Source organism: Panthera tigris, chromosome D4, assembly GCF_018350195.1.
Source record: "Panthera tigris isolate Pti1 chromosome D4, P.tigris_Pti1_mat1.1, whole genome shotgun sequence".
Lineage (NCBI taxonomy): Eukaryota > Metazoa > Chordata > Mammalia > Carnivora > Felidae > Panthera > Panthera tigris.
The window spans coordinates 40,850,434-40,876,307 of record NC_056672.1 but is presented as its reverse complement, the minus strand read 5'-3'; the positions used below and the strand labels follow the sequence as shown (position 1 = coordinate 40,876,307).

The window sequence follows — 25,874 nt, the reverse complement described above, 5'->3', positions numbered from 1 at the left end:
ATTTCTGCCATAAGGGCTTGTGGTGAGAATGAGGGAACATAATGCCAATGGCTTCATGTGCTGTCTGACTCTTGGTAGATCCTCAGAAGACGTCAGCTAGCCAATTTAAGAGACTAGCTCTTGTGACTGCCTGCACAGATGGGTGTGTTCTAGAATTATGTTTTCCCATTTAAAACTGAAATTTTGTTGGTTTCTTTCCCCCCATGAATCAGAGAAGTCCCTTTCAATTGATATTTTCTGTGTTATACTATCTCTTTGTTCATTCGCTTACTGCCTCCCAATCTCCCTCACATTTGTCTCCATTCCCCAACAATATCCTTTTATTGGCTCTGTCATTGATCCAGACATTTCTGAAACTGACAATGCTGTTTCTCATCATCACTATGAGCGTATCCAAGCCTGAAACTTTTAGAAACAAGAGACGTCCCCAAGTCGGCAACCTCAGGGGATGCTCCCTGCCGACCATCCCTTTCAAGTTGGTGGAGGAAAAGTGTATTGTGTCTAGTATTTCCCCAACTTGAACAGAGCTATGCTGATTTAGCACAAATTTCCCATAAAAAGCTGACCCCTAGGGAACAAAGACTGAACTTGGAAAGTTTTATCCCAAAAGGAGAATTTGTCGTAAAGTTATGAGTGACTGAAATGTGAAGGGCTGGAGACGTTGGAGTGGGTTGAATGGCAACGGTTTTACAATGCCTGCGATTGCATTTCCTCCTGTGAATGCTTAGCTATTCCCCCACGTGCCACACTCCCTATGACCCTTGGCCAAAAGCATCATTACCCTGTTCACCCGCTGAAAAAGAAGATTAGGACTGTTACCAACAAAGCTACTTCCCATGGTAAAAAGAGGCTCTTGGATCAAGTTTTCTCTCTACGGTCACTGAAAATGACAATTCATTTCTTTCCCACTAGCCAAACGCTGTCTCCAGATGCACACATGTGGATTCCATTGAAGTCAAAGAGGCCCCAAACCCGTTTGAGGTCTCTTCTTGGTGACAAGAAAGTGGAGTTAGAAAGACAAGCTGCAGAGCAGGAGTGTGTGTGTGTGTGTGTGTGTGTGTGTGTGTGAGAGAGAGAGAGAGAGAGAGAGAGTTCTTACCAAAGTCTAAAACCCATTTTTAATCTTCATCATTTAAAAGCAGCCAATCTGATTATCCTGGGAATCCTCTGACATCTATGTTCCAGTGTAAGACCAAAGATGGTGGAAAAGTTCTTTTGACAGCCTCTGCCAAATTTATAAAACCATGAGATCTGCAGGTCAGAGAGTAGAAGGCACAGCTGCATACACAGGTTCTGAGGCCCCAGAACTGTGTTCAAATCCCCGTCCCATCACCTTCTGGCTGTGTGCTCTTGAGCAGGTTCCTTAATTTCTCTAAGCTCTGGCTCTTGTGACATCCTGCCTTTTGGTGACCTGTAAAATAGAGATTGACATATTGTAAATACCTAGCATGTAATAAATGCTCAAATGGTGGCCATTGTCATGTCAATAACAGGAGGCTAGAAGACATCAACACCAGCCCCATCACACACACGCGAACACGCTCAGACAACTAAGCCTCCCACGTGTGGTACACTCCTGTAAGGGCTGCTTTCTGGCCTCCAGGTCCTTCCCATTCACAAAGCTGGGCCCTCTCACTTCTAGCTCAGTGGAGACGTTTCTGGAGTGTCCCAAGAAAGTAGCTTGTGTAGCTCAGACTCAAGCCATCCTCAATACCTAGCCCCACTTGGAAGCAGAACTGGATTCTAATCTTTCTTCCATTCTTACTAGCCATGGTAAAGTTTGTTCATTTTGGCTTCAACATAACACATGATAATGGGTACTTATCTGCAATCTTCACAAGAATACAAAACTCAAGTAAAATAAAATGTGATAGAAACCCTCCTATTATTCTGTTCCTTTTCATGTGCAGTACTCTTTGTGGTTAAAATCTTCTGTGCAATGATTTGCTTAAAATCCACCTCCTCCCCTAGACTGTAAGCTTCATGAGGCCTATTTTGCTCAAGGTAGCATATCATAACAGAGTGATAACCTCATTGCCGGCCTTCAGTAAATATTTGCTGAATAAACACAAGATCGAGAATGAAAACGTACTTTGAAAACTGCAAGGCACATACTAATGTCAGGCACTATTATTATCATGAGCTATCATGCAAATACCAAGTGATTGGTTACTGGAGTGCCCTGTTCAACCAATTTATGTGTATTTAAAAGCTTTCCACTGTACAGTTTTTAGGCATATTGTTTCTACATAAATGAGTATGATGTTTGTTATTTCTATAGAAATTGATCACGGAGCCCTGGTTCGGGAGTGTAAAATCCTGCATTTTATTCCTGCTTCTTTGGAAAAATAGATTTCTTTTTGGCTGGGCATGTGAGGGCTACCCATATTTTATCTTTACCCATTCATCAACTCATTCATCATTCATCGATTCATTCATACACTTAAGAACTATTTATTAAATTCCTGTTTTGTGCCAGGTACTGTATCCAAGTACAGAGAATACAACGGTAAATATGGCGGATGGCTCTCATACTCAGCTCACCGTCTACTGTGAGAGCCTAGCCCATGGCTAACAGTGTGACACGAACAGTAATGGAGAGGTATGTGTGTACACAACAGGGACAGCGGGAGCTGCAGGGGAAAGCACTTTCTTTGGAATGGGTGAAGGGGTATAAGAAGCCTTACAGAGGAGTTGATGCTGGAACCCAGTCTTGTAGGAAGAGTTTGGGTTGTCCAGGTGAACTAGGTGAAGAAGATGTATTTTCAGCAGTGGGAAGAGTGTGTGATTTGATGAATAAATGACAGGATAGCTACGGTCATAAAGGACATGAGCCTAAATGATCGACCACCTTGTATTTCAATTGTGTGAAAATTTGTGGATTTAGGTGGATGCAGTGAGCTCTTTTTTTACCCCAGGGAGCCAAAAAGGACACCTCAAATCATGGAATTAGGAAGGAGGGCCTTAGCAAAGGAATGTCAAGGAGGGAGTTTTTAGGCAGACATTAGCCACTTGCCCACTTTCAGGAGGAGGATAAGAAAGAATCCTCAAGGCTGCCTCAACCAATTTGGAGATGTCAAAACATGACAGAGGACTTAATCTTCGAAGGTCACAGAGATGTTCCAAAGAATGGACGGAGTGATGGACATTTTCTTCCTCTCCAGGATTCACAAATGCACTTGGGTTCAAAGCAGGGGACATTGTTAAAGACAACATTATTCTTCCAGAAAGGCGAACCAGGTGCTTTGAAAGCCTCCGACTCCATTCTGAATGTAATCTATGCATTTAAAATCATTTTCTAAGCTGGGACAACGACACAACACAACACAAGCTACCATGAATAAAGTTGGGCTGCCTGGTCTAGCTGAGCTGAAAAGTGCTGGTGCAGGGTGTTTTCATTTAAAAATTCTTATTATTTTTTAAAGAATTCTTGTTATAAATAAAAAAATATTATTATTCAAGTGCATGCTGAAACTGAATCATGCCATTCTTACATAATTTTTCATTGGATTGTTGCAACCCATAAAGAAATCCAATTAAATTTCCCTTGCAGGCACGGGCCTTCATTCAGGGGGCCTTGAAAAAGCCGGTTTGTTGTATTGTATGGCAGGTCGATGAATCGAGAAGCAGAGAGGGCCTGTCCCAGTTCTTGTCTCGTGTGACATGATGTGAAGAGAGTCTGCCAGCAATGTTTCAAAGAGCTGCATTATCAGACAACATAAAGGCCCTCCGTCCCTCCTTTCTGCCGCTGTACCACAGAGTATTCACACGCCATGTCTCCATCCCATGAACAGTTCTGAGCCCCGTACGGTTAACATACTGCTTTCTGGATCATGTGAGCACTCACCATCGTTATCCTAGACATCGGACCAAGGTTAAGAGGGGAGTGAGCCAGAGATAAGATAACGTTTTTGAAGATACTTGAAAGGGAATGTCCTGGAAACCAGACTACACAAACATTTGATTTCATTACCTAAAAAGAAGGCAGAAGCCAACGTGTCACCAAATTATATGATTTTACATTAATCTGTTTCTCGGTTGCTATCTGGGTTGTTTATGCATTTTCCTTCAGTGATTTATGTATCATGTGGGGTCTCAATTATTTCCAGACACACAGGATTTTTGTCTTTAGATACAAATTTTGCATGAGCGGACCCACACGCACACCTACTTTCCTCCCCCTTATCTTCTCTCTAGTGTAGAAAAAGCTCTTCTAAAGTTCTGTCATGTAACTGAGACTTCCTTTAAGATGTCAGCCATGTTGTAGAATTCAGTCTTCTTGCTTTCTATCATACCAGATGTGGAGAACTGAGGTCAGAGTCAAAACAAAGAGGAAAACACGCAGAGGCATGAGGGAGAAAGAGGCCACTCTGTATTCCTCACCAAACGTGCTATTTGGAAATCATTTTACATTTCTTCTCCCACTGTTTCTTTTGAGGGGGAGGGATTTGTTTTTGTGTTGCTTTTCGTGGTTATTTTTTAAGAAGTAGAAATTGCCTAATTCTTTTCTATCATCATTTATCAGTAAACGTGAGAAGCTTATTCCACTGCAGTGGGGGTTTTATAGGGACAAAGGGTCAACTCTGCCTCTCTGTCTCTCTCTCTCTCTCTCTCTTCTCTCTCCCTCTCTCTCTCTCTCTCCCTCTCTGTCTCTCAGATGGAGCAGGCATATCTCACAATCAAATTTTCAGAATAATTCACTTAGGTTTTTCCCAGTGCAAGGAATGCAGGCTTGTATTTGTCTTGCTTTAACACAAAGCAGTGATTTGATTGGTGACAAGATACACAGGCAGATATAATTGTTTTATGTAAAAAGCATCTCATGGAGCAAAGCACGCATGAGTGTTGGCCTGCGTTTAATAATTGGGAAGCCACGCTGTGGTTTTCTAGATCTGGTGCTTGCAAATTATTTATGTCAGAAATGTTTCTTTCAAGTTGAAGTTCCAAAGTGAGCACCAGTGATTACCATCCTTCCGACTATCACCCAGAAGGCCCCAGCAGATGAGTAAAACTGGGGCCAACATAGCCCAGGGAGGATATAGAGCAGTCTCTCTTTTTGTTTCAGGTTTCTGAATTTCCCACAGAAAGTATCCTTTTTTTTTTTTTTTTAAATACAGTTCTCTGAACCTGAAAGTATCCAAGTGAAATATAGTAGGAAAAGCCTCTCACATGCAAACCTTATGTAACTCGGATGTCTGTCTGTCTGTCTCTGTGAGGGTGTGCATGCGTGTGGCTTCCCTTTAGAGGACCGCCAAAGTGTCCTTTAGATCACAGGTAAACCCTCCTCACACATCAAGTCCTAATTGGACCCAGACCGTCTCCCACAGACTGACCCAGGGTCCTCGAGAAATCAGTCCTGAAGAACTATCAAATTTGCCCAGCCCTCAAGGGTCACAACTGCAAATAAGCCTTTCGCTGAATTTGGCCCATGCTCTGGGTTTTCAGTGAAACTCGAGCTCAGGGAAGAGCTCTTAAGTTCAAATTTAGCAATGAATGTTTCCTCCAAGATGCTTACAGTTTGGTTCTTCTCACCAGGACCCCAAGACATGCATGTGTGCGCACGCGCGCGCGCGCACACACACACACACACACACACACACACACACTGGCCCCAGAGTTACAATTTCACTAGGAAGGATAGCTTCAAAAGGAATTGGGTTTCAATGACTCTGTCTTATCCTTGAAAAGAACCGTAATGACCATTAACCAAATCATTTCCCTCAGAAAAACAAGTCACATTCTGAGAGCTTATTAGAGGCTTAAAAAATAGATAAAGGTTCAAATGTTGTTGTTCTTTATAAGGGGAGGTTTCATGTTCATCATATAGCATTTATAAAATGCCCACCCATTTGTAGGGGAAATGGAGCAGAACGTAGAATTAAAAAAAAAAAAAAACCTCCTGTCTTTTCTGCACATGTATAGTGGGACCTAGAAAAAAATGAGAAACTCTGGGGAATGTGGCCAAATAACTCATGCATTGGAAGATTAACTCCATGTCTAATCAAGCCACTAATTTGTTCTGAGGAATCTATCTGCACCTCATTTTGCCATTTGTAAACCAGAGCTCCTCATCATTGTGAAAGAAAATTAAATTACCCCAAATACCTGGAGCCATAGAAAGAGTAGACAAGGTTAAGTAAAGACAACAGCTGACATTAAGGACTTGGCATACTGAAAAGCCACGAGGCTGGGAAGTCACACACCCCAAGGGCAGGTATTAGGGAAATAGGTAAATTAAGGAAACTTCAATATGCAAAAGCTGAGGGAACTGGAAGAATGAAAAGACCGTCTGCACTGGGTGTTGAGAGAAGTCACCAACATCCCTCTGACGGGCAGAATGGTCACAGCAAAGGAAATGGAATTTCAGAAAATCTTTGATGAGTAAAAGAGGAAGCTGGGAAAACTGTGAGGAATACAAAGGCAATTCTAGAACAGGACTAGAAAAAGAGAAAGTGGGAATGCCCTTTTCTTGGGGGGGGAAGAGAAGGGGAGTAGACAATTAGGAAGTTCTTAAAGACTTTGAAGTTGATAGTAGGAGACCTGTTTCCTCTCTAGGCCTGAAGGAGGAAGAATTGGGGATTAGGTTGGTTTTGGTGGGGGGACTGTGTCAAAAAAAAAACCCCTATGTTTCCAAGGCTTGTAAAAGGTTTGAGAGACAAAATGCCGAAGAAATAGACAGACATCATTGAACTAAAACATCAAATAAGGGATAGAGCCATGGGTTCCTCTTCCACAAGTTCTAATAAATGCTCACAAGGAACCAAAAATGGCTTAGAAACACACACACACACAACAACAACAACAACAACAACAATAACAACAACAATTCCAAACCAGACCACTTCTCCAAAGGAGCCCAAGTAAATACCACCCAAGAGACGGCAGGGCCTGCCAAGTAGTGACCAAACATTATAAGCAAAATTAGCCAATTAATGGGCTATCCTGTCTCATGGCTGGATCACTGTGCTTGCTGCTGCAGCACGAGCCTAGTCTTGGACCTGCAGACCTGCCCCCTGCTGTCCCTGGGCAGGCCCTCCACCAGGTGAGCGACAGAAGGGTGGTGGGGCAAGAGGGCTGGCCAGATGGCTGAGCTGTGAGGAGCTGTGCTAAGCTTTTTCTTTGCAAGTAACTCTCACCACACGCGCTCTGTAACCTTCCGGAAGTGACTCCTGATCTGTAGATAAGCTGCCAGGTGTTACCCGAATGGGTGATTTTAACGTGATGTCTCTCTTTTTCCCCCACGCAGAAACCAGTTTTGGAAAAATTTTCCAAAAATGAACCGAGACCTGAAATGCTTTGGGTTACTACGGCAACATTTTCTTTTGAGGAATTGCAAGTGTTTGAGGGATCTTTTTATTCATCTTTACAACACAGCTGACAAATGACCATCAGGAAGATGAACGTTGTCCCCATCTTACCAACGAGGAGAAACTGGGTGGAGAAGTATTAAATAAGCAGCCTGCGTATATCCAGAAAGCTAATAATGGACTCCTGATTTCAATTACAAACTGGATAGTGGATTCTAACTGTGTACTTTGGGCTCCGTTAAAGAATGCTTTTAAGAGGAAAGAGGCAAAAACACTTTACCCCTAAATTAAGACAAGTAGAGCTGTTTGTTTTATATATGGCAGATAGAATAAAAATCCTGCCTTTTGTGACATCCATAATGTGACTGATGTCAGAGCCCAAATCAGTGCTGTTTCCAAACAGAAAGTCATTATCATAATAATATCATTTGTAAAATTAATCAAAATAGTCTGATTAAATTCAAGAAATATGTATCACATGATCTTTTTTTTTTTTTTGCCAGACACTGGGCTAGACTTTTTAGAGACTGAATCTTATCCTTAAAGGGAGGCATTATTCCCACATTTTATACATGAGGAAGTCAAGAAAGCAAAGGCTTATGAAGATGTAATTGGAAGAATAACTAACTTCCTGTTCCAGTTCCTACCTCCCACCCAGAGCTGGGGAGGAGCAGAAGACCCAGTTCAAAACCCTGGTTTGGCCATGAGAAGCTTTTCCCAAGAGGCTCTGTGAAGAGAAAGGAACAACTTCACATGAAGAAAATCAAGGAGTTTGGAGCTGAGATGAGAAGTTAGTGAATGGCGGCTGCTGGTAGAGTGAACAGCAATGGGGGGAAGCAAGGAGGGCAGAGGTTGGGAAGAGGACAAAATCATTGCTCACTCAACTTTTCTACTACCATTACCACCCAAAACACCACCATCACTCTCTGCAGACGCACGTGAAGGAGGTGATCCCTTCAGAGCAGGAGAACTTCACCCCTCGAGCTGTGTAGAGACCCTTCAGTCAGTGGGGAAGGCATGGAATCCCGCCTTTGGAAACTCAGGAGCAAATTGGGGCTCCATGATGCCTAAGGACACAGCACGTGAATGGTGGAACCTGTACAACAATCCAGAAAGGGCAGGTTCCATCTGCCATAGAAATACAGAAGCTACACACTTAACTCAATTCAAGGAATGAGCCACTCAACTAAATGTGAACTTCGCTGAGGTTGTTAAAAGCCAGACAAACAAGGAGCCAGAAGCTTCTCATCCAAGTCTCATGCATTGTTTCCTTTGAAAGAGTCCTTCCCTTAAACACAGGCCTCTTTCCTGACGAAATATGTCATTTCAGCCCTGCTCATTCTGCTTGTTACCACGATGGTGCTAATTCGAGCATGGCTCACTTCAAAGTTGACACTGATCCTCCTCATAAGCAATTGTTTTTCAGCCAGACCCATCAGTGGCTCCCGTCAGCCCCTTTCAAGCATGGCGCCAGCTTTTCAAAATGTTGACAAGAGTTCCCCTCTGTTGCTTAGGACAAGCCATGGTTGTCCTTTTCAGAGCATGTAATTGTCTCCTGCAGAGAGCGGACCCCCTACCCCACAGGCCCAGCCACCTGTCTTTCCCATTGCAGCAACTGGTAGCTCAGACTCGGGCAAATGCTAGGGGAAGTTGGAACTGTTTTAGACAAGGGAGCCAGAATACAGTTATGAACCAGAATAACAACAGGACTAATTGGTGGAATCCATTGGAATCTTTAAACTGCTGCCCTGGAGTATGAGACCATAGAACTAGAAGGGCTTCCTTTTCCGTTTCTGAGGGGCACCAACTTGTGCTACCCCAATGGCAATCCTATCCCTTTTTAAAGCAATGATTCTCCAACTCTAAGTTTCTTCTGGGGAACAAAATGTAAATTTCTGGGCTTCATCCCCAGATGAGTAAGTCTGGGGAGAAGCCCAGGGAACCTCATGTTTAACAAGCTCCCTGGTGATTCAGATGTAGGTGGCCTTGAACTACACTGTGAAATACTGCTCGAGAGTCTTAAGCAAACAAAAGTTCTCTACCTCCCCTTAGAACTCATCTGGGGATTTCAAAAGCTTCAGAAAATTCTTCCTTATATTTTTTCCCTTGGGTTTTGGGACTTACAATGATAGTCATTGAAAATAAAACAAACGCATTTCTCTGAGTCTAAGGACAACAAGAGCCAGGTGTGTCTGCCCCTCCTCCCTTCCCCAACTCTTCCCATCCCTATTTCCTCACAGGTACATGTTCTGATGGGCTTTTCCTACAAGGACTAGAGGACCTGCAGCCATCAGGATGCAGAAAGGAATGTTTGTAGTTTCAGTTACCCAGTTGGGAGAGGACGGACCTGGGATTGAGTGACCCATGACCCAGACCCAACCTGGGGAACAGCCTGCAGTTATCATGGCCACTGAGCTGTAACATGCCTCTCTGCTACCTCAGGCTCCCCACCTCCACTTTGTGGGCTCAGTCTCAAATATTTAGGATCAACCTTGCCCTCCCACCTCCCATTTTCCATCCTCCATACTCCCAAACTCCCCTGGACATCAGCACTGACTTGGACAACAGTCTCAGCACCCCATTGGACAAGGACGGGGTTGCACCAGTCATTAATGCCATTCACCAGTATTTCCAGTTCTCTGTCCTCTACCTACCTACTCTGTAGGTAATGCTTTCTATTGTATAGGGGCTGTGAAATTACTTCTGACCAATGTAAGTGGAATTTATGTGGGTCGCTTCTGGGATAGATCATTTAATTACCAGTGCACAATACCCTGGGATCCTCCTTTCTCTCAGGCAAGGTGACAGGCAACATTTGAGATGGTGACCACACTGTCAGCCTGGGTCCCTGAATGACCCTCTTGCTGAGCCTCTTGCTGGTATGCAATGAATATATAGTATGAGCAAGAAACGAACCTTCATGGTTTTAAGTCACTGAGCTTTGTGACTCAAAGGGATTATTTGTTTCCATGACATCACTTAGCTTGCCCTGACCATGTATGGTCTTTGTGCCATTTTCAGCTCTTGCTTACCCCCTTCTCCAGGTGTTGAGTCCTTTCCTTTTATCCCCGGCTATCAGCCAAAGCACTTCCATGAATCAACAAATAGACAATTTGGCCAGAGTAAGAGTGCAGCCCTCTGTGCCTTGGGGTCGTGCTTCTCCCCACTTTTCACTTTGGCACCGTTGCTTAATTCAGTATCACCTGCACTTTTAGACCCTTGGGATTGCTGACTCTCCAACTAGGTGAATCTCCTCCAGCTTGCACCTAAACCCCTCTGCCAGGTCACACTTCTTTCTCTCCCTCCCGGTTAGTGTGGCTGCCCTGTGTGATCAAAGCTTTCTCATAGCCTATTCTCACAATGACAAGGCTGGTGGAAATCTTCATAGTTTCTAGAAACATCTTCATCACTAAAAGTTTGTGCCCAGAGTTGGGAAATTATTACAAGTAGATCCAAACACGCTGCCTCTATTTTTCATAATGATGATAATATAACTGCCAGAAATAATTCATTTCCAGCAGTTGCCTTGTCTACCTTGTGTTCCTATTCTTAAGGACAGTTGGCAAGTAACCCTCCTCTGCCGCAGGCTTTGGCAGCTCACGTGACTATCTGGTTTTGCAACGATGACAAATGAAATTACTGCAGGTCCTGGAGCCTTCATCCCTGGAAACCATCAACTGGATGACAGCTCCTTCTATTTGGCTTGTAACAAGCTCTTTCAGGCAACTAATCACCATACAGGGTCTTCCATCCAGAATGCAGAGTTTCTTAATCTTATTTTGAAGAATTAATTGCGCGACCTCAGCACTGGGATTGTATTTCATCAGGAATTCCAAAATTGTAACTCAGTGTAAAAGAATAATTGTAATCCCAAAGACACAATGATATGAAAAAGGAAAAATCTAAAGGAGTGACATGCTTAAAAGTAAAGTGAAATTTCAGAGCATATAAGAGGATAAACAAACAATTTCCCATGTACATTTTGTCACAATTACGATAAGGAGGACAGATTTAGTTGAGTTAACAGCAAATGGTTTTGCTGGAGAGATAAGACCATTTTTATTCCTTTTTCTAGGACTTTCCTCTTGCCCCTGCACTTTTGCAGCTTTGCACTAAGAGGATGTTCAATTAATACGTAATGAACTTGAAATGACCTCATGCCTAGATGTTTTATACTTAGTATGTGTGTCATGTGTGATGTGTGCGGGGGGCAATGTAGGTGTGTGTACCTGGAAAAATATGTATGGAGAGAGATATAAAGATATGTGAACACTAAATATAAGGTGTTCATTCATTTCTCCTATAAATATTTATTGAATACCTACCATGTGCTTGGCAGTAGTCTAGGAATGCAGACAAAGTTACTAACCATCTATATTTGGGTGAAGGAGACAGAAAATAAACAATAAAAAATATTAGTGTTATAAAGAAAAGTAACATGAGAGAATGGAGAATGATAGACAAGGTGTTATATGGTGGTTAAGAAAGCCTCTTTGAGCAGAAATACGAATCAATAAAGACTTAGATATGTGGCTGTTGGTGCAGAAAACATTCCAGGGAGCTAAGACAGCAAGTGAAAAGGCCCTGAGGCAGGATCTGTTTTGTGTATTAGAGAAACAAATATGCCTGTGTGGTTAGAACGGAGTGAAGGACAAGCAATGTTAGGAGGTGAAACTGTGGAAGTAGGGAAGGGCCAGAGTTCGTAGGGCCTTTTATGTCATGATGAGGACTTTGAATTTTGTTCTGAGAGTGAAGGGAAGGCATTAGAAGATTCTGATCAAGAGAATGTCATGATTTGATTTAAGTTTTGAAGATATTTTCTGCTGCTGCAGTGTAAAGAAATAGGCCGCGAGTTACTAGGACTGGTTACACCTGATTGTATTGACTTCCATTCCTCATGATCGAGATTACACTTGGACTTCTATTTCAAGGCAGGATGATCACCCAAGTCCTGCATGTTTGATTTTTCAAATGGATCCCTGCATTTGTGTAACCACCCTTTCCTCTCAGAATCTCACCATGGAAATCCTGCAATAAAATCAAAGAGCCAGGACACCAAAATCACTCCATATGGATGTGAGAAACATAAGGTGGAGGAGGTGGGGGAGAATCCAAACTAACAGACTCCAAGACCAGTGACTTCGTCCCATAACACGGAGAATCAAGCATGAACTGCAACACCTACTCCGAGAGATGTTGCTTACTCTTACATATTGCGAGGTATCATAGAGATTGTTCTATTTTCATCAAGGAAACGAAGGCAGAAAGATAGAAGGAAGGAAGAGACCTGAGAAATATGCAATCGATATCCACCGGAGAATAGCCTTCTTTCCAAATGCCAGTGGAAATATGAGTTTCCTGCAATCCTGCAGAGGAGCCCATGTGTTGCGGGGTTGGAAAATTTGGTGCCCTGGCTCATGTGTCATCTTTCTTGCTCACACGATTTGCTTTAGAAAATAGTTGTTTTAAAAGACACTTTCATTTTTCTTGTACATTTTCCACTGACATAAGTAGAGAGAATACACGTAACTTAAGTTCTGCAGCGGTTCTTTACGTGGCAAAATATTCCTTCATGTTGGAACCAACCCATGGCAACAAGAGACAGGTGGCCACCAACAGGAGTCCTTCAACTCTTCTGTGTTGGTCTTGCTGTTAAGTAGTGTCCCCTGGAGAGTGGATCTGGTGCTTAGAGGGGTTCTCTTGGAGACATCATTATTGGGATAAAATGCTATTTAATCGGTTCTCTGATAAAGAAAATAGAATGAAGCCCAGGTTTTTATGCAGAGCGTGAGACCGACCTATTGACTTATTCAGCCCTAAGCAGCGACGTTGAGAGGCCCACACCGCACCATCTCTGATTTCATGTCCCTGCCCATAATGAAGTTCTGTCTCCCGTTGTAATCTGACCATCTTGGCTCAAGTTGAGAAACACCTGTGGTATTTGAATCTCATGGAGCCAGTGGCTCCTAAAACTCTGAAACCTGAGAAGCAACATCTGTCTGCCTTTCTCCTCTTCCAGCAACCAGTCTGTGGCACTACCAGGGAGTAAATGCTGAATAAGGCTGGTGGCTAGTGCTGAACAGGAGAGACCCGGAAAAGCATTAAATACTGAGCCTTCAGCATGTGGGGCTATCTGGCCGAGCCGGCTTGACTTTCCCCCTCACACAATGGAAAGGAAATTTATTAGGCAAATTCTTCCACGGCAGGAATAGTGCAAGAGTCTGAACAATTGGTGCATACTTGACTTTCGGTCAGCAACATGCCAGGATCATGATTTGAGATGGCCAGAACTATTTGTCTTATGCTTATGTACAGTCTGAGGGCCATCAGCTAAGAGGAATTAGTGTGTTCATTTTGCTGACCCTTTTTGTCCGGTTCAACACAGAAGGCTGGCCTAGAGACTAAAGGGAGAAGGGGCCTTGGCAAACAGAGCACAGAGCTGATGACATCTTTCTTGCCTCATTTTCTTGGGTTCTTCACCCTTCTCCAGGGGGCCTGAAGCAAGAAAACTTTTACTTTCTAATTCAAACTCATCATCTCTTAAGGCTCTACATGGGAATCTAAATTTCTCTTCCTTTTCTCCTTTGCTTTTATGAGTTAGAAGGATGCCTGTGTTTCCAAGCACAGGCAGGACAGTAATGGAGTCTTGGCCCATTGATAGTGAAGGTAGGAGGTTCTGGTTCTCTTAAAGTTGGTGGGCACCCCAGCTTCCAATCCCTGGGAACACAGCCACTCAGCCAACTACCCTGATTGGTTTGGGAATGTAGAAGTCCCAAATCCAATTGGATCCCCTTTGGAATTCATAAGTAAGTGAACTTTGGGGAAGGGTGTCAGAAAGGCAATAATCTGAGAATAAAAGTGCTTTTGGAGGGTAATATAAAAGAGCAGAGAAACCATAAGTGTGCCAGGCATTGCCCTTAGTGCTGGGTGTACCCATTGATGCCAGTCAGATGTTGGTGCTTGTGATGGGGAAGGTTGAAAAGTGCTGACCCAGGAAGCAAACCGTGAGCAAGCAGATGCTCCCCAAGTAGGTGAATGATGGAATGAGCAATAGGTTCACTGACTGTTATTTAACATACTACCCCTCCCAAGTGTGCATTTTTGTTTTTGTTTATAAATGTTTATTTATTTTTGAGAGAGACAGAGTGAGTAAGGGAGGGGCAAAGAGAGAGGTGACAGAGGATCCAAAGCGGATTCTGCACTGACAGCAGTGAGCCCGAGGCGGGGCTCGAACTCACAAACCATGAGATCCTGACCTGAGCCGAAGTCACACCCTTAAGTGACTGAGCCGGCCAGGCGTTTGTTTTTAAATGGAGTCTCTGGGAGTGAAGCCGTGGTGGGGGCGGGGGCGGGGGGGGGGGCAGCGGCTCAGAGTGGTCTCCAGAGTCAGGTCATCCTGAATCTGAGTCCTGGCTCTGTCACCACTGGTGGTATTATTTTTGGCAACATGTTAGCTTTCTTCAGTCTCAGCTTCCTGGCCTGCAAATAGGGACCATGCTAGTACCTGCTTCACAGGATTGTTGTAAGGATCAAAGGCACCAAAGCATAGGTGATGCTTAGATGACACATTTTATATGTGTCAGCTTGGCTAGGCTATAATGCCCAGGTGCTTGGCCAAACATCAATCTAGATGTTGCTGTGAAAGTATTTTCTAGATGCGATTAACATTTAAATCAGTAGACTTTGAGTAAAGCAGATTACCCTCCAGAAGGTAAGTGGGCTTCATCCAGTCAGTTGAAGTCCTTAAGGGAAAAGACTGACGTCCCCCAGAGAGGAAGGAATTATGCCTCCAGACCATCTTTGGACTTAAGACTACAACAGCAACTCTTCCCTGGGTCTCTGGCCTACCAACCTGTCCTGCAGATTTCTGACTTGCCAGGCCCTGCAATGGCATGAGCCAATTCCTTAAAATAAGTCTCTCTCTCTCCCTCTCTCTCTCTCTCTCTCTCTGGACGAATAGATAGGTCTTGTATTAGTTCCATTTCTCTGGAGGATTCTGACTAATACAGCATGTTCACAGTACCGAGCACAGCTCTCAGCACACTACGTGCTTGATAAAAGCTAATTCCCGAGATGATGAAGTTTTGTACCCCAGGACCTGTGGGTGCTTGTGGGAAAGTTATTAGGGGCTGGGGACCAGGGAGAACAAAAGCCCTGCACATCAGCCCTGCAGCATACGATTTAGGTAGCAGCAGCTCTGAGAGAGGTGTTGGCCCGACACCTGCTATTCTGAGGGACAGAAGGCTGAGCCTCTCGTCCTGGGACCCGTCTGGGTCCCCTTCCCCGCCATCCTCACAGCCCCTCAGCCCTCACCAGGGAGATGATCTGCAACTCAAGCTCTTTGGCAGCTGTGCCTGTGGATGCTGGCTTCTCACTCCCCATCCCCGCAGCCCGGCCCACAGATGTTTTCTCCTGGCCTTTCTTCTTTTAGACCTTGTTTCCTCTTCTGACCCAAACTCCCGGCGAGGCTTTTTGGTTAGCTATGTTTTTCCTCCAGAGCCTCTTTGACTCTGTTATCATCACTAAATCATCTGAATCATCAGCTCAGTATGGAGCCACTGACACAGGAGAGAGACCCCCAGCTCACCCTTCTCCCCCCTCTTTCCTCTGGGTGGCTATTACAGGTGGCAAGTAGGAGGGAAGTGGACCCTACAGCACTGAAACGCCTGTTGTTCGCTGTCCCCAAGCCCAGAAAAGCCACATTTTCCTCCCGGCCTGCCCTTCCCCGGCCTCACCTGCCTTGGACTCTCCTTCCCTTTCCGCTTGTACCTCCAAGGACAGGCCTTGTCAGGCTCCCTCAGGGCCTCATTTCCAGGAGCTGGAAGACAGAAGGAAGCTACAGATACTTGATAATTCAGCTGGGGTCTCTTAAGGAGTCTGTGGTCTGCAATGACTGTGGCTCCTGTACCATAGGTCAAGTATGTGATGGCTGTGGGCACCTTCAGAGGCCACTTACAGAGAACCATATTTTGATGGGCTTTAGCAGCCTCCCTAGGCCTTGCACTGCTTTGAGAGAGTCAGCAGCTAATGGCCAGAGAAGAAGAGTCCTAATTAAGGCCACCCAATGAACTGGGAGCCAGATTGGAGCTCGAACGTGGGTCTTCTGATTCTAGCCCAGTGCTCCGGCGCTTTCTTTCTTCAGATTGCCTGGAATAGGTGTTGTAGGAGACGGTAGTCACCTTGGCAATGATGTATCTGGATGCTGTATCTGAGGGTTGTTGATAGGTTGATTCAAACTGTGTTCGTTCACAGGAGGGCCCAGGATTCCTAGGCAGCTTGTGGAACTCATAGAGAGAAGGAGAAAAAGAGACAAAAGATGAGAACAGCCCAACATAGATCTCTGGTCTCATTAGTTTGTTGATTCCTTCACTCCTTGATTCACTCGTACAGTCATTCTTTTGTTCCACTGTGGGTGTTTGGGATGCCCTATCTAACTCTCACCATCAATGTCACAGGTTCTACCTTGAAGAATTCTTGGCCTCACTCCAGGCATGAGATGTTTGAGCTCTGGGGACAATGATGGCCTTCACACAGATAGACACAGACAGGCACACGCACACACACACACACACACACACACACACAGCTTTGGCAAAAATGAAAAAGGGAAGGTGGGGTTGATAGGTGAACAGTTGTTCCTTCTTCACACAGACCTTAAAGTTGCAGAATGTTCTCTGTCTGCTTCCCCGTGAGCCACTAAGCCTGCAAATCCAGTGGCTACAGTGTCCCTGGTTACAGTAGCTGTGGTTTTAGGGGTCCTGGCTGGACTTTGTGGGTGGGCACCTCCATGCTTCCTCCCTTCTCAGGCTTGCTCCTCAGGGCCTGATTGTGGGACCTCTTCCCCCTCCCTGGCCATCTCCCTCAGGCCCACAGCTGTTAGAGCTCAGCCTGCCAAGTCTCCCAGAGTCGTATGGAACTCACCACCCAATGTAGGTGGGAAGGACGTGGACGTGCAGTCAGCTGGGTGGGAAGGCGGCTCCCAGGAGGCAACACTCTGAGGTCCGTGCCAACCCCACCCCTAACTGATATTTTCAACAATTCCGTGAGAGGCACTGGGAAGGACGTTTGGCCCAAAGACCATCACTCTTCACAGCTCAGTCCCCGAGAAACATGGCAGGGATTCCTCAGACAACCCCAGAGGCCAGGGGTTGGAGAAGTGAAGAGGCAACTTCTCTCCAAGGAGAGGCCAAGGGACCCATGAACCCTGAGGATCTGATGCTGCTTATGGTCAGTCCCTGTGTGGTCCATCAAGACAGGAAGAAGAAGAAGAAGAAGAAGAAGAAGAAGAAGAAGAAGAAGAAGGGAGGGGGAGGGGGAGGGGGAGGAGGAGGAGGAGAAGAAGAAGAAGAAGAAGAAGAAGAAGAAGAAGAAAGGAGTGAAAAAGTATTAAGAAGCTGTAGATTTTCTTATAAAGAGCTTAGACTTTGGAGTTAGACAGCCTCTAACACTGCCCAGCTCTGCGACTTTGGGCAAGTTACTTAACTTCTCTGAGCCAAATCTCTAAAACGGGATAATGATACTTTTCCTGCTGGGCTGCTGTAAGAATTAGAGAAAATATTTACAAAGCACAAAGACAGTGTCCGGCGGTGCCTTACTAATGACGATGACAGAAGTCTGGGAAGCACTTACTATGTTCTCGGGAGCTGGTAGATTTTAGGTCATCTTTTTATTCTTGATGGAATACAGTGGATGTTACAGGTACAAACACGGGCAGGGTCTCTGACTTTGTGCTGAGGCTTCTTCCCCAGGAGACTGAAAGCGCCCACCTCTTGTCACAGGAGCATGTGACTCAGAAGAGGGGATGCCAGACCCTGAGTCAATGGCAACACTGTCTCAGAGCACCTATGTCCCCTTGGGTGGACTCCTCTGCACCCAGAGATCAGACGCAGCCCTGCTTTGTTCTGAAACCACAAGGTGGTGTGGCCGGCAGCCAGAGAGAGTGCTTCTTTTTCCAAAGTATGTTTGCTGTATAAACACAATCGTAAAATAAAAGCCAAGTGTCGGCGATGGCGGGGTCGGAGCGAGAGCGGGGAGAGGCGGCGTTGCTGGCGATGGCCAGCCGCTCCCGCCCAGCCCGGGCGGTCAGTGTGGAGGAGGAGAGCCCTGCATCCCATCACGCTGTCAGCCTGCACAGACCGTATTTTCTTCAAACCTCACTTGGCTGGAGCAGTTTGGAGAGGGTCAGGGAAGGAGGAGGCAGGCTCCAAGGCCTTGCTGGACTCGGAAAAATAATCTGGCTTCTACCGACTTGTCATCTGATCCATAAAATTCGCTGCTTGGGTCCTTAAGATGGTCCCCTGGGGCTTTATCTGTGTCTCAGTTTCAAAAGCAGAATTACTGACCATGGAGATGGCTCTACCATCAAGTAGCCAAGAAAAGGGTGACCTGGGTTCGCAGACACCATCCCCCCCTCCCCCCCACCGCCCCGGCTGTGTATGCCTCTGTGGCTAAAATCAAATGGAAGTTTGGACCGATGGTCTGTGGCAACTCAAGCTTCCATCCCTTCGAAGACTTGTCTTGATCAGGACGAAGTGGGCAGAAGGGCTTGAATTGTCACAGCAGCTGTCTTAAACTTCAGTGCCCCTATGGCTGCAGGTTTCCATCTCTTACCCCCGCTGCCCCCTTGACCTGCTTGCTTGCTCCTTCTCCTCAGTCCCGTCCCTCCCCCACGACTCATGGACTTGACGAATAATTCCAAACTGCCCCCCAGTTGCAGCCACCCCAAGTTCCATCCCTGGCTTGGACCACTTTATCCTTCAAGGAGGGTGAGGAGTCAGGGGGAGGTGCAAGGGGTCTGGAAAAGGCATGCTAGGTTCTGAATCGAATTCAGACGTACTGCTCTCTGTCTGCTCAGAAGGAAAACTTACGACTCACAGCTGCGGTGCGGCGAGCACGGGGATGAAGCCATGGAGGGCCCCCGCATATTTTCCTTGGCCTGCACACAAGTCGTTGACATCATTTCAGACTTCGCCATTCATCCACTGCTGCTCGGAGCTTGTGTGGTTGTGTGGGGCTGTGTTCCAGAGTCTGGGGAAGGTCTGATTGCAAATTGGGTGGTGGTGGGGATGGAGGTGGTCCCGTGGAGTTTGTAAAAACAAACAGAAATGCACTGAACCTTGTCTTTCCTCCCCTGGAATGATGAGGGAAACTAACCCCCACCCGCCCTGACCAACCCACTCCTCCAGTGCAAACAGACCCAGGCCAAGGCTAGCGGGGACCCAGAGAAGCCTTTGTTCTGTCTGCACTATTTTGGGGAATGATGACGAATGTTCGCCACAGGTAAGAAAAGCAGGGGTTCCAGTAGCAAATTCTATCACATCCTTCCAGACGTCACTCGGGCCTCTCTGGGCCCATCTGCATTCTCCTGCAAATCCTGGGTAGCAGGAAAACCCTGTTAATGGTTCCCAGAGGTCTCAGAAAAGAAAATGGCAAAAGTAGGAAATGTTAATATCAGGAAACAGGGCATGCGTGTAGGTGCGTGCTGTGAAAGATTAATAATAATTTTTAGAAGACAGCTCTTCTGTGCTGGGGCTATCGTAAAGGAAGTCCTCTTTAGCTGAGCTGCCCACCTCCTTGCATTGTCCCTCAATTCCAGTAGCATGGAGTGCGGTTGGGACAGTAGTTAAGAGCAGGGTGGGGGTGGAGGGAATGCTTGGGGGCAAGATTAGAGAGTGCAGGTGAAAGGGCCTCTGACTCACCCAAATGTTGCTTCCTTTGTCGACACTGTGAGACACCATGTTTCCCACCACGGGCAAAACTCTGGACTTTGTCACTGAGAAAAAACTACCTGGGCTCTAGCCACCGTGGAGCTGAATTTGAACCCTGTCAGAGGCCACCCTTGGTTCGATAGCAGCCAGGGCCTCCTCCTCTACGCGACCTCGGGAACAGGATCGCTTCTTTCTCAAACGTCACCTGACACAAAGTGTTTGAGGAGAGGGCTCTGCCCCGGGACGTTCCTGGAAAAGTTCCTGGAAATGTTAAACAACCAGTTCACTCCAGGGAAAGTAGAACTGATCTGCAGCATTTGCCAATTTCTATGGTGTAAATTCCCCCCATCCGGATCAATTTCAAGCTACCAACCGTTGGGAGACAAGTCACTGGTCTTTTGTGTTTCTGCCCATCTTGTGAGCAAAGATACTGACGCCTTTTGTTCTGCACTCTTTATAACAATGTTTGTTTTCTGTCTGTCTGTCTCTCTCTCTCTTCCCCCAGTGCTGGAAACATAGGACTTCACGTCCCTAGAAGATGAGAGGTATTTGTGATAGAAAGAGTCCTGATCCCTGAATCAGCTCTTATGGAGGAGCCACCCAGGAGAGCCATCTATCAAAAATATCCACATTAGACTCTGTGTGAATGAGAAATCAACTTTTCTCATGGTAGAGCATTGATATTTAAGGTGTGTGTAGTACCTACCAGCACCTACTCTAACTAATATAAGTAGCCACCACTATTTTCTCCCTTTAGTGATGAGGAAACCGAGGCTCGCAGGTTAATGGACCAGGTGTCATTACCAGTAAATGGCAGAGCCAGGATTCAAACCTAGGCCCGTCTGCCTCCACAGCTTTTTGCTCGACTTTGCTGACTCGTCGTGACAACGGCCCACGTGTGGCAAGGGTTCTGAGGTCCACAGATTTGCCCAGGATGGGAAACAGGTCTCCCTGCCAGAGAAAGCCAGTTATCTTTGGTAATCAGTCCTGCCTTCAGGGAAGTCTGGAAGTCTGACCATCTGCAGCTTCCAGGAAGATTGATTCCTTGTGTCCAAGCCACTGCTGTTCAGGGCAGAGCAAGGATCCCCTGAAGAACTCTTAACCTGATGAGTATTGCACGTTCAGGACAGCTGGTGGACTAAATGAGGGCCCCCCCACGACCACTGAGAGACCCCTGTCACCATGGGATTGCAAACATTGCAACAATTCAGTAGGAACTCATACCACGAAATTGCTGAACACCCGCTGTCTGCCTTCCGGTGAGGGGTCCCAGGGAGTCACAGCCAGGATGACGAGGACCCTGGGAAACAGCTTCCTGGCTTTAACTTACAAAGGGTCCCGTGTGACGTAAGTTAGGCACACTTATGCACTTATTGAGCACCTGCTGTGTACATTACGGCTACAATCACTACTGCTTTTGAAACCCTGTTTCAGAGACTGACGAAGGATTTTGTTGTTCTGCTCTCTGGCTATGTTTGAAAGAAAAATCGGACAATGCTACTAAAATAAGGTCACATTTGGTTCGACATTTAATGAATCATCTTTGCTGAAAAGGGTAAAAATACATAAATTCAGGACTGCCTCGGAAAATACCCGACATGGAAATGTTGCGGGATGATGTGAACCAAACAGAAGAGGTGAAGGGGGCCACATCTGTCTTATCCAGATGCGTCCCAGCGCCGATGCAGGGCAAACACTCAGAAAGTATCTCTGAAATGCTTAGCTTAATAAACAAGAGCTGTCTGAGCTGCTGAGTAGATCTTAAATCTTTCCCGAGCCCTCCAGAAATCTGTGGGGTTCACCTACATGTTAACTCAGGATGACGTGGAAACATTGCTGCCACAGACTTCCCCAGGATATTTGAGAAACACGCGGACTGCTCCGCAGCGGGTCTCAGTAACCGTTCACTCTCTGAGCCTGTGCCCTGTGGTTCCGCCATCACCCCTTCCAGGCTCTTGGTGCTTCTGACGCAAACTGAAGACCACAGCCCGAGGTGTGAGTGGATAAGCATGAAATGACTATAGCTGCAAGGCTGAGTGCCTGACTGCTGAGCTCTGGAAAATGCAAACTTCACAGACCATTTCTTTCTCTGAGTCCCGCCCAGCTCCTCCCAAGCCTTGGCATCCAACAGTCCAAGAGTAGTAATAGTAACTAATAATAGAAATCATTTCCAATCATAACACGTGGCCTGATCTTAGTATAGAGTCATAGGGATTAAAATACTCTCTGTATGAAAGAAACTTTGTTTCATGATTCGACCTTTGGCAAACACGGCTACTGGGTCCCCCACCGTCTCCCTGGGCTGGACTTTGCATCCGTGCCTAGGGAAATGCCAGTCTGTGCATAACTTATAGGGGCCCCTGTCTCTAACACAACTTGTCATCTTACTCCCTTCCCTCCTCCACCCTTTCACCGTTTACATCCCAAAAACTTGCACGTGAGCTTGAATCTCCCCTAGTCACATGATGGGTGGTTCCCCATCATTTAGGTAAAAACATCCAAACTGCTTTGCCATTAAATGCCCCAAACTCTATACCACTCTTATATGCTACCCCTATTGCCCCATCTAGAATCCCATGCTCTAATCAAAATTGTCCATTCATGGGGCACCTGGGTGGCTCAGCCAGTTGAGCGTCCAACTTCAGCTCAGGTCATGATCTCGCAGTTTGTGAGTTCAAGCCTTGCATCAGACTCTGTGCTGTCAGTGCGGAGCCTGCTTCAGATCCTTCGTCTCCCTTTTTCTCTGCCCCTCCCCTGCTCTCTCTCTCTCTCTCTCTCTCTCAAAAAATGAATAAACACTAAAAAATTATCCATTCATGTTCTCTGAATGCATTCTTTTTTGGTTAACATTAAAGTAAAATGTATGTGTAGTGAAGTACACAGATCCTCAGGGTATACATTGACAAATGTATACAACCATATTACCAACCGCTCAATATGTCCATAACTCAGAAAATTCCCTCAATTTTCTGCCCCTCGCATAGGAAACCACTTTCCGGATCTCTATCTCCACAACTTCGTTTGCCTGCCTCAAACTTGATATAAAGGAATCACATAGTATGTACTCTTTCGTGTCTGGCTTCTCCTGTATAAAGTAATATTTTGATATTAACATGTGGTATCGCATGTATTGGTAACGTATTCTTCATTTGTTAATCATGGCGCGAAGTATTTCGTAGTATGAATTTGCCCCAATGTTTGTATTCATTTACTGGCTGGCAGATAGTTGCACTGTGTGCACTTTTCGCTGTCACACGTAAAGCTGCTATGAACACTCCAGCACAAATCTTACTGGGGACATATGTTTTCATTTCTCTTAGGTAACTCCCTACGAGTGGGATCGCTGGCGCATAGGATAGATGCATTGTTAAGTTCGTACGAGAATGGTGAGCTGTTTTCCAGGGTGGTCGTACCATTTCAGACTCTCACCGACAGTGTACAAGACTGAACACACTCTTTATTTTCTTGCCTCTGAGTCTTTGTTTTCACTATGTCCTGTGCCTGGAAAGTTCCATGGCTACAGCCTGACTCTTCTCCCATTAGTCGCCTCTATTAAGTCACCTAATGTCTGTAACAAATAGCCCCAAACTGTATACCTTAAACTCAACAATGTTTCCTTCTCGTCCACATAATGTCTAGGGTAGTTCTATGCAGCAGAAGTTCTATGCCATCCCCAAAAAACCCATCCCTGAATAAGGCTTATATTGTAACCCTGTGCGTCAACATTTAGCCAATGGATGGGGAATGAGACGTTGGAGAAAGAACACCTTTTTCTTTACTGACTTGGCCCAGAGGCAGACATCATCCCTTTGGCTGAGGTTTCATTGTTGACAACCAGTCCCAGATCTCACCCAGAGGCGTGGAAGGCTGTGAAATGGAGACTCCAGGTGGACAGCACTTAACAGTCACAAGTCTGTACCATGGGAAAGCGAACACAAGCCTCTGGTGTACAGTTAGCAATTTCTACCACGCCAGGGGTTAAAACCGTACCCTCCTTTCCCATCTGACTTTCTCCACTGAAACTGCCCCACGGTCTGTGTGGAATTAGTCCCTCCTTCCTCCCTACTCCTATCACACTTGCAATCCCTCTGAGTACAACACGTAAGATCTGCCTTCCATTAGTTATTTTCACGCTTCGTCCACTAGATGGCGACATCTTGGAGGGCGGTGGCCATCTTGGATCCCCCTGTTTGGCACAGGGTTGCCTCCCTAAGTGGTTGCTGAACTCACTGTGGTAGACACATATGGCATCCACCAGCTCCTCCTCTTGGACACACGTCTTTATGCTCCTCAGATCCCCAAGCATCTAGCTGAGGCCATGTGACTCATCTGGCCAATGCAACACAGGTCACAGCGACCTGGCCACCGCCAGGTAGATGCAGTAGGATTGGGAATGCTTCCCTGCGTTCTAGATCTCTCTTCCCTTGCCTGTCAATGGGATGTGGAGGCTCCAGTAGAAGACTCAAGATCCAGACAGGCATGAATACTGCATGAAGCCGAACCCCTCTGCTGACGTCACTGCTGAGATCAGGCGTTGTTTGTTAGTCGGCCTACCCTGACTAACACACTCACACTGTGTGAACTACAGCCACTAAACCCCGGGAGCTAAACCAGTTCCCTTTTCTTTCCATTTCCTTTCATTACTTCTGAAGGCATGCTGACGATGTAACACCGGGCCCCATGCTGGTGTGGGATACCAGTGTCTAGGTAAAGAGAGCTCTTAGGGTTTAAGCTGAACTGCCATTTTGTAGTTCAACCTGCTAATGCCTCCACTGAGTCTTAAAAAATTATACATTTCTTCTGTAAAACATTCGACTTAAAAGTCTTAAAAGTCAGGTATGAATTCTTCCTCTGCAGCCTAAGTACATCACTATTCATTGGCTTAGGAAATATTTACTGAGCACCTATTACGCGTCACTTACTATTCTAGGTGCCAAAGAGAGCCCAGCAAATCAAACAGACCAAAGTCTCTGTCCTCGGGGAACTTACGTCACAGCGAGAGAGACAGGCAATAAACATATGAGTGTGATCATTGAAAAAATGGGAACAACAGAAATCCCCTCATATCGCCTCATGTCTGCTTCCCAGCTCCTAGCACAGGAGCACTTTCACATGTCTTTGGGTCAATAGTTGCCTCGTGTCTGTCTCACTCACAGAGCCGTGAGATCCATGACTCTGGGGTGCCCTTCTATCCTCAACATCTAGCACAGCGCTGACGCAGAGCAAACGCTCCATAAATATTTCCTGCATCAAAAAAAAAATGAATAATGACGCGAATTTCTCCTACCCGCTGAGAACCATTTATGTTCCAGGCACCATGCAAAATATTCACGTGCATTATCTCATTTAATTCTCACCCCTGCAAAGTAGCGATTAGTATCTCTCCAAGGGAGTGGGACCCGGAGAGGTTAAGTGACTGGCTCAATGCCACACGGCTCTCAGTAAGTACAGACCTGCTACCAGAATTCACACACTTTCCTCAAGACCACACTGTGCCACACAGCAAGAGGTGTTTTTATATGTCCCGTGTGTTCTTTCTCAACAACGAGGAGCAACAACTATGGGCCACTGTTCCTGTGAGCTGGAAAATTCATCCCCCTTCCGCAATTTGCCGGCCGGCCTTCGCCGGTCAGCCGGCCGGCCTTCGCCGGCAGATGGAAGATGTGTGCTTGTGGTAATTACAGACCGTGTTGTCCTTTTCATTTATGTCTTCACAATCCAGCTTGACATTGTGTCATAAAAGTTTATGTACTGTGTTCTCTCCGCTCCTTACTAATATTCTCTGGCATTCTCCCTGGCCATCCAGAATCAATACTATCGCTCCTCTCTCAATAAAGTAGGGAGCTATGAACAAGGCCCA

At 45.9% G+C, this 25,874-nt stretch overlaps 1 long non-coding RNA gene across 1 annotated transcript; it reads right to left on the bottom strand.

The window, feature by feature from the left end:
• Positions 1–1,099: 1,099 nt before the first annotated feature.
• LOC122232934 lies at positions 1,100–10,170 on the bottom strand. The gene is made up of 2 exons (XR_006210316.1): positions 10,068–10,170; positions 1,100–1,411 (listed from the first exon to the last, which is right to left on the bottom strand). It is a non-coding gene; the product is annotated as an uncharacterized LOC122232934 (long non-coding RNA).
• Positions 10,171–25,874: the final 15,704 nt, after the last annotated feature.